Genomic DNA, 9,169 nt, shown 5'->3' with positions numbered 1-9,169 from the left:
CTGGGATTTGCCTTGCTCTGAGGCCGAGATGGACCCCGGGCTCCAGGGCCCTCCACCTTCAGCCCCAGCTCAAGCTGGGTCCTGGCCGCGCTGGTCCCTCCCTGTGTTCCCTTTGATTTTCCACTGCTGCTGGCTCCAGGTCCTTTTGGGGTCCACGTCACTTTTGGGGTCCTTTACCCCTGCCCACTCCTTCACTAAATCTCTTCAAACCTCTAGGTGGGCCACCTGCTTCCGCAGGGACTCTGACACTCTCAGTAATGACAGAGAAGCACATTCAAAGGGAACAGCCTGTGCCAAGGCTCAGAGGCAGGAGAGGACGTGGCCCAGCAGGAGAACTCGATAGCCCAGGGCAGGAGGGCAGGAAGGCAAGCTGTTTCAGCCCAGGTCACAGCTCTCAGCATTGAAACTGGGAACTGTGACACCTCCCACCTGAGCCCCACAACCCCCAGCCCCAGAGGACGGACTGGCCAGGGCCTGCCTGCTGCCTTACCCAAGCCCGGCCTGGAGCATGCACTGGGACAGAGGGACAGGCTCAGGGCTCCACCGCGGATGGCACGGGCACACCCCTTGCTGATGTCAAAAACAGGAGGCTTGGCCGGGCCCGGTGGCACATGCCTGTAATTCCAGCACTTTGGGAGGCCAAAGAGGGCGGATCACCTGGGGTCAGGAGTTTAAGACCCGCCTGATCAACATGGTGAACCCCGTCTCTACTAAAAATTCAAAAATTAGCTGGGCGTGGTGGCACATGCCTGTCATCCCAGCTACTCAGGAGGCTGAGGCAGGAGAATCGCTTGAACCTGTGAGGCAGAGGTTGCAGTGAGCCAAGATTGTGCCATTGCACTCCGGCCTGGGCAATAAGAATGAAACTCTGTCTCAAAAAAATAAATAAAAGAAAGAAAAGAAAACAGGAGGCTTGTGCTCCTCCTCCACAGTGCTATGATTTTGGAGCCTCCAGACAGGCCCAGAAGCCTCCTCTACCTTTTCTAGCAATGAAGCTTCATACCTGACAGTCAGCTTGGGTGCTTAACGCTCCGCCATTCACTCAACATCTGCACTGCCCAGGTCCAGGTCCTTGTGAAAATGACAAGTCCCCCTAAGACGGAGGAACACCGTCCTGGGCTGATTTCAGCCTCCAGATACTAAGACAGCCCAAATGCCACCTCCTCCACAATGGCCTCCCCTATGTCCCCTGGAAGGGAGCTTCTTTTCCTGAATGACCCATAGCACTTTGTCCCTTTTAAACCCTTCTTAGTGTCTGCCCTAGTTAATAATTTCTACTATTTTCTGCTTTTTATTACAGTGACTGAGGTATGGGTCTTACTTCTCCCACTCAGATGTAAACCCATTGAGGGCAAAACTCATGGCTGATTCGTCTCTAGCAAGCCTACGGTCTGGCATGTGGAATGAAAGAATGAATGAATGAATGAATGAATGAATGGATGAATGAATAGATGAACAAGGCAAAGGTCTCATGAGCTGGCCAGTCTGGCCAGGGAGTAGGCTATAAGAAGATAGCAGAGTCGGCCGGGAGCGGTGGCTCACGCCTGTAATCCCAGCACTTTGGGAGGCCGAGGCGGGCAGATCACAAGGTCAGGAGTTCGAGACCAGCCTGGCCAACATTGTGAAACCTTATCTCTACTAAAAATACAAAAATTAGCCAGGTGTGGTGGTGCATACCTGTAATCCCAGCTACTCAGGAGGCTGAAGCAGGAGAATCTCTTGAACCCAGGAAGCGGAGGTTGCAGTGAGTCAAGATTGCACCATTGTACTCCAGCCTGGGATAGAGAGAGACTCCATGTCAAAAAAAAAAGAAAATGGCAGAGCTTTCTGCTTGAATCTGCTGCCTTGCTGCCCACCCCAGGCCAAGGCACGAAGACCCTGAAAGCTGCTGCCGTAGGTCCTTTGGAGGGAAGGCAGCTGGGCTCCCTGGATCTCCCATCTGGAGCAGGAGGCCCAGGACAGGCGCTTAAAATACCTCCAGCCACACCCCCAGCCTGGAACCAATGGTGGCAGAGTCACAGGTCAGATACCAGGATTCAGATAACCCCTTAGAAGGAACAGGGCGTAGATGGGGTCAGACTGGATCAGAAACTGCTGAGGAGGCCAGGTCCAGAGCCGTGCTCACCTGGTAGTAACGCAGCGTTTAAGATACCGAGGACAAAAGACCTGCCTTGGGGGACAGAACGTGCTATCAGGGGACCTTAACCTCTGTCCCCAAGAGGGGTTCACACCCCAGGCCACCAGCTACAGTGGCTTTACACTGGGGCTCTGGGCAGTTGCAGCTCAGAGCAGGTGTTGAGGGAGAGCAGGGCTGTGAGGGGCTGGGAATCGCCCGTGCCCGCTTGAAGACTTCAGGCCCACTTCCTGGACAAGCCCCAGTTCCCAGGAATGTTCCAGCTCCTGCTTAATAGCTCCATCCTCTCTCCATCCACCCCAGCCCACTCCACGTTCCAAGCATCGTCTTTTCTGCCTCCAGTTAACCCTTGCTCTGCCCAGTACCGAATTTCTGCCACTGCCTCCTCCAGGACCTTCTCTTGCATTTGTCCAAAGCAGGCGTCAGAACCCTTTCTGAGGGCCGAGCAGCCTGGCGCCGGGAGGCTGTGGTTGAGACTGCTGGCTCTCCTACTTCCTCCCCAGGGCTTGGCCACATTCTTGCCCCCGGCGCCTCCTCTCTGCTTCCTGACTCTCCCTTGAGAAATTAGACCATAGACCCCAGCACCGTCCCTGCTCAAGAATACACAGATTTGGAGCTATCAGTGTCTAGGAAAGTTCCATTTATTTATTTTTATTTTTATTTATTTTTTTTTTTGAGATAGGGTCTCACTCTCTTGCCCAGGCTGGAGTGCAGTGGTGCAATCTCAGCTCACTGTAACTTCCACCTCCCGGGCTCAGATGATCCTCCCACCTCAGCCTCCTGAATAGCTGAGACTAGAGACAGACACCACCACACCCAACTAATTTTTTGGATTTTTTTTAGAGATGGGATTTCGCTATGTTGCCCAGGCTGGTCTCCAACTCCTGTGCTCCAGCGATCAGCCCGCCTTGGCCTTCCAAAGTGCTGAGATTACAGGCGTGAGCTATCGCCCCCGCCCAGTTCTTTTTTTTCCAGTTATTTTATTTTATTTTATTTTATTTTATTTTATTTTATTTTATTTTTTAAGAGACAGGGTTTCACCATGTTGGTCAGGCTACTCTCGAACTCCCAACCTCAGGTGATCCGCCTGCCTCAGCCTCCCAAAGTGCTGGGATTACAGGCGTGAGCCACCGCGCCCAGCCTTTTTCCAGTTATTTTATTGTGGTAAAATGCACATAGCATAAAATTTACTATCTTAATGCTACCTAAGTGCATAGCCCAGTGGTGTTAAGTGCATTCATAATGTTCTGTAACATTATGATATAACATTCATAATGTTCTGTCACCAGCATCCACCTCCAGAATTCTTTCCATCTTGTAAAACTGGAACTCTGCTCTCATTAAGCAGAACTCCCCAAGCCTCTCTCCCCACTGGCAACTGCCATTCCACATTCTTTTGGGTTTGTTTTTGGTTTTGTTTTGAGACAAAGTCTCTTTCTGTTGCCCAGGCTGGAGGGCAGTGGCATGATCTCCACTCACTGCCACCTCTGCCTCCTGGATTCAAGCAGTTCTGCCTCAGCCTCCTGAGTAGCTAAGATTACAGGGGCACACCACCACGCCCAGCTAATTTTTGTATTTTTAGTATAGATGGGGCTTTGCCATGTTGGCCACACTGGTCTTGAGCTCCTAACCTCAAGTAATCCTCCCACCTTGGCGTCCCAAAGTGCCGGGGTTCCAGGCGTGAGCCACCACGGCTGGCCACCATTCCACTTTCTGTCTCTATGAATTTGACTACTCTAGGAATCTCATCTAGGTCGAATCACACAGTATTTGTCTGTTTGTGACTAGCTCATTTCACTTACACATATCCTCAAGGTTTACCCATGTTGTAGCGGGTGTCAGAATTTCCATCCTTTTTAAGGCTCAGTACTATTCCATTGTATGGATGGAGTGTATTTTGCTTATTTATTCTTCTGTTGAAGGACCTGTGGGTGGCTTCCAAGCTTTAGCTATTCTGGACAATGCTGCTATGAACACGAGTGTGCAAATATCTCTTCAAGACCCTGCCTTCCATTTGCTTAGTAAGGCTTCTTAAGATTAGGTTTATAATACAACCATCTGTAATATAGCTCTCATTTGAGCTTGTGCACCATAAAATAAAATTCATGAACTGGATGAATACATTGTGGATGGTGTCCTCCATACTCTGCCCACAAAGAACCATGATTTTCTCTGGAATCCTCTGTCTAATCTTGTATTTAAAAACTTCCCCCTTAGGACGGACTCGGTGGCTCACACCTGTAATCCCAGCACTTTGGGAGGCCAAGGTGGGTGGATCACGAGGTCAGGAGACCAAGACCATCCTAGCTAACATGGTGAAACCCTGTATCTACTAAAAACAAAAATAAAAAAAATTAAAAATTAGCTGGGCATGTTGGCATGCACCTGTAGTCTCAGCTACTCAGGAGGCTGAGGCAGAAGAATCGCTTGAACCCAGGAGGCGGAGGTTGCAGAGAGCTGAGATTGCACCACTGCACTCCAGCCTGAGTGACAGAGTGAGACTCCATCTCAAAAAAAAGAAATTCCCCCCTTAATGATTATGTTCAAAATAAACACCAGGCATGGTGGCTCATGCCTGTAATCCCAGCACTTTGGGAGGCTGAGGTGGTCCAATCACTTGAGGTCAGAAGTTCAAGACCAGCCTGGTCAACATGTGAAATCCCATCTCTACTAAAAATACAAAATTAGCCTGGCCTGGTGGTGCACGCCTGTAATTCCAGCTACTCGGGAGGCTGAAGCAGGAGAATCGCTTGAACCTGGGAGGCAGAGGTTGCAGTGAGCCAAGATCACACCGTTGCACTCCAGCCTGGGCAAAAAAAGGAGACCCTGTCTCAAACAAACAAAAAAAAGAAGTTACCTCCTTACATCCTTCAGAAAGGCTGAAATTAAAATGACTGACACAGCTGGGCACGGTGGCTCACACCTGTAATCCTAGCACTTTGGGAGGCCAAGGCGGGTGGATCATGAGGTCAAGAGATCAAGACCATCCTGGCCAACATGGTGAAACCCCGTCTCTACTACAAATACAAAAATTAACTGGGCGTGGTGGTACGTGTCTGTAATCCCAGCTACTGGGAGGCTGAGGCAAGAGACTCACTTGAACCCAGGATGCAGAGGTCGCAGCAAACCGAGATTTCGCCACCGCACTCCAACTTGGCAACAGCAAGACTCCGTCTCAAAAAAAAAAAAAAAAATGTCTGACACATACCAAATGTTGACAAGGACTTGGAGCAATTGGAACTTCCACACTCTGCTGGTGGGAGTATTAAGTGATACAACCTCTTTGGAAAATAGTTCAGCAGTTTCTACTAAAGCTGGACATATGCCCACTGTGTGATCCAACAACAAACTCCACTCTGGGCATATACCCAACAGAAACACAAACATATGTTCTCTAAAAGATATGTATTAGAAGCTGGGCACAGTGGCTCACACATATAATCCCAGGACTTTGGGAGGTCAAGGCGGGTGGATCACTTGAGCTCTGGAGTTTGAGATCAGCCTGAGCAACACAGGGAGACCCCATCTATACAAAAATTTAAAAATTAGCCAGGCATGGTGGCACACACCTGTGGTCCCAGCTACTTGAGAGGCTGAGGTGGGAGGACTGCTTGGGCTGGGGAGGTCAAGGCTGTGGTGAGTCGTAATTGTGCTTCTTTCTGCACTCTCGCCTGGGCAATGGAGCAAGACCCTGTCTCAAAAAAAAAAAAAAAAAAAAAAAAAGAATGTGTATTAGAATGACTGTAGAATGACTGTAATTAACAATACGTCATAGAGTTTCAAACATCTAGTGGAAGGATATTGAATGCTCCCAAAACAAAGGAATGATGAGGCCAGGCATGGTGGCTCACACCTGTAAACCCAGCATTTTGAGAGGCAGAGGCAAGCAGATCACTTGAGGTCAGGAGTTTGAGACCAGCCTGGCCAACATGGTGAATCTCTACTAAAAATACAAAAATTTAGCCGGGTGTGGTCGTGGGCACCTATAAGCCCAGTTACTTGGCATGCTGAGTCAGGAGAATCACTTGAACCTTGGAGGCAGAGGTTTCAGTGAGCTGAGATCATGCCATTGCACTCCAACCTGGGTGACAGAGAGAGACTCTGGCTCAAAAAAAAAAAATGATAAATGTTCAAGATTATAAATATGCTAATTACTCTGATCTGATCACTAAACATTATATATATGGAAACATCGTTATGTACCCATAAATATGTACAATTATTATATGTCAATTAAAAAAAAAAGAAAAGAGCCAGGCACAGTGGCTCCTGCCTGTAACCCCAGCACTTGGGAAAGACAAGGTGGGAGGACTGCTGAAGGCCAGGAGTTCAAGACCAGCCTGAGCAACATAGCAAGACCTCATTTGTTTTAATAGGTACATAAAAGGAAAAAGAAAGAAGGTATGTATAATAATAGATCGTTCATAGCGCACCGTTCCTAAGGACCCCACACTGGAAGCTACCCCAATGCCTATGAACTGAAAAAGAGATAAATAAAGGGTATATTGATGCAGTGGAATAATACACAGCAATGAAAATGACTGACAACAACACACGACACCATCTGTGGATGCCTTTCCTAAATGTGATTTTGAGCAAAGAAGCTCAATGCAAAAAAAAAAAAAAAAAGTGTTTGTTAATGTGGTACTGCTTATCAAAAGCACAAAAACAGGCAAACTGAATCTTTGCTCTTTGGAAATTAGGTAGTGACGCGCTTGGTTTGGCACTGAGTTAATGACTGGGAAGAGCCTGTGGGGTGATCTGGGGACACCTGAAATGCTTTTTTGCTGGATCTGGGTTGTGGTTACACACATATGCCTGGTTTGTGCAAACTCATCAAGCTATTTCTTGTGATATGCACCTTTCTGCATGCATATTATATTTTGAGAAAAGTTTAAAAATAATAATGTAGATTTATAAAAAAAAAATCACTTGGAAAATACAGGACTACAATTTTTCTTTTAAAAACAGGTTTGGATTGCAGATAAAATAGAGCAGGGAAAGCAAGTTGGGCCCGTAACAGCGGGTTGATTGCAAAACAATGTGTGCCATATCTTAAGCTCCCATATTTGTAAGTAAATCAATATATTCATTTAGCACACTAATGGTGGTTAGTTCTGGGTAGTGGGGTTATGAGTCATTTTAAAATTGTTATTTACCTATAAATAATCTACAAAGATCATATATTACTTCTATACTTGAGCCAAAAAAGTTATCATAAATTTAACTTTTAAAACCTGCATACATCTCTGGACAAGCAGCCCAGGTCTGGGACTGAGGAGTGGAAAACACAATGTTCTCTTTGTTGTTGGAAGATTGTGTCCCTGGGGTGAGGCCTTGATTGAAAGCTCCTAGGGGACCAGCTGCCCCAATGCCTATCAGACCAGCTCGATAACACTTATCGTGCCGTCTCAGGCTTGCCATGATTGAGTTCCTTAGATTTCATTTCATTGCTTGATTTGATTTGTTCATGGAACATTTCTGAACACCTGTGCCCTTGGCAGGGGCCACCCTGCATTAGAGACACTGCTACCAGTGCCCCTGAAGGCAAGGCACTACCATACTGAGTGCCAGGCAGGGCTAATGGCAAAGTAAAGATTGTTGTCTAATCTTTCTGCCAGGCCAGTCTGGCACAATGAGACTATAAGGCTTCCTTGCTGGCAGCCACAGATCAGCACTGGCTAACAATCAGACCTCATGGGAGCACGTGGTCGCAGAATCAGGATTCCCCTTTCCCTCCCAAGGGTTCCTCTGGTAAAGTGGGCTGAGTGGAATGGCTTCTCTAAGTGCCCCTGGGATGGAGGCTGCAGCCATCATGGAATGTTCGTGTTACACACTAACCCATGAACAGAAACCTGGTGGATGTACGTGGTCACAGAGTCTGGCCAGGGACCAGAGCCTCCTGAGACCCAGGTTCAGATCCCACCTGTGTCATTACTTAGTTATGTGAACCTGCACTGATCACTTAACTTCCCTGAACTATGTGGGGGCAATAGTAAAATAATTCTTTTTCAAAAGAATTCAAAGCATTCAGAAAAGCACAAAGAGCCACAGAAATATAAGCACTGCTGTGTTGAGGAGGTTTGCAGATGACCTGACCAACAATGTCACCTTCCTCCTTTTCAGATCACTCACATTGCCTGAGCAGAAAACCACCAAGCAGAGCACTGAAATGGTCCCAAAAGAGGGAAGAGCAAGAGGCAGCCAGGTGGACCTTTTTGGAGTTTTCAGTGAGGTTTCCAGTCCTGTTTTCTATTGCTGATGATGAGTTACCACAAATTTGATGACTTACAACAATTTGCATTGACTGACTAGCTCACAATTTCTGTGAGTCAGGAATCCAGGCTCAGTTCAACTGAGGTCTCTGTCAGTCAAGGATGTCAGCCAGGTCTGTGGTCTCATCTGAGGCTCGACTGGAGAAGGATCTGCTTCCACACTCTTATGGTTGCTGGCAAGATTCAATTACTTGCAGATTGTCAGACTGATGGCCCAAGTTCCTTGCTGGCTGGAGGCTGGAGGCCACCCTTGATTGCTTCCCCTTGGGCCTCTTTATAGAGCAGCTTCCTTTATCAGAGCCAGCAAGGGAAAGAGTCTATGCAGTGAGTGTGCTAGCAAGACACAAGCTACAAGTCTGTACAGTGTTATCACAAAAGCCACATTCCATCTACTTTGCTATATCCTGTTGGTCAGAAGCAAGTCTTACCTACACAAAAGGGGAAGGGATTACACAGGGGTGTGGCCACCAGCAGATGAATAATTGGGGGCCATCCTAGAGTCTCTCTGCCATGTCCCTGAGTTGGTGTCAGCAAGCATGACAGCATCCCTAGGCGTGCTAAAATCTCTAATGTGCAGAAACACTATCATCTTCACCAACCTGAGAGCTTCCCCTCAATGTGATCCGAATATCATCCAGGTGAAAAGAAAGAGCCGCTTCCACACCAGCTTTCCCTTGAACTGACCACAAACGCACCTAAGGCACAGCCTATGCCTATCATGCTCAGGGATGTACCCTCAGCATCGAGAGCATCCCCACTG

The sequence above is a fragment of the Cebus imitator genome, unplaced genomic scaffold (assembly GCF_001604975.1).
Source record: "Cebus imitator isolate Cc_AM_T3 unplaced genomic scaffold, Cebus_imitator-1.0 Scaffold779, whole genome shotgun sequence".
Classification (NCBI taxonomy): Eukaryota; Metazoa; Chordata; class Mammalia; order Primates; family Cebidae; genus Cebus; species Cebus imitator.
This window is presented reverse-complemented; position numbering follows the sequence as displayed.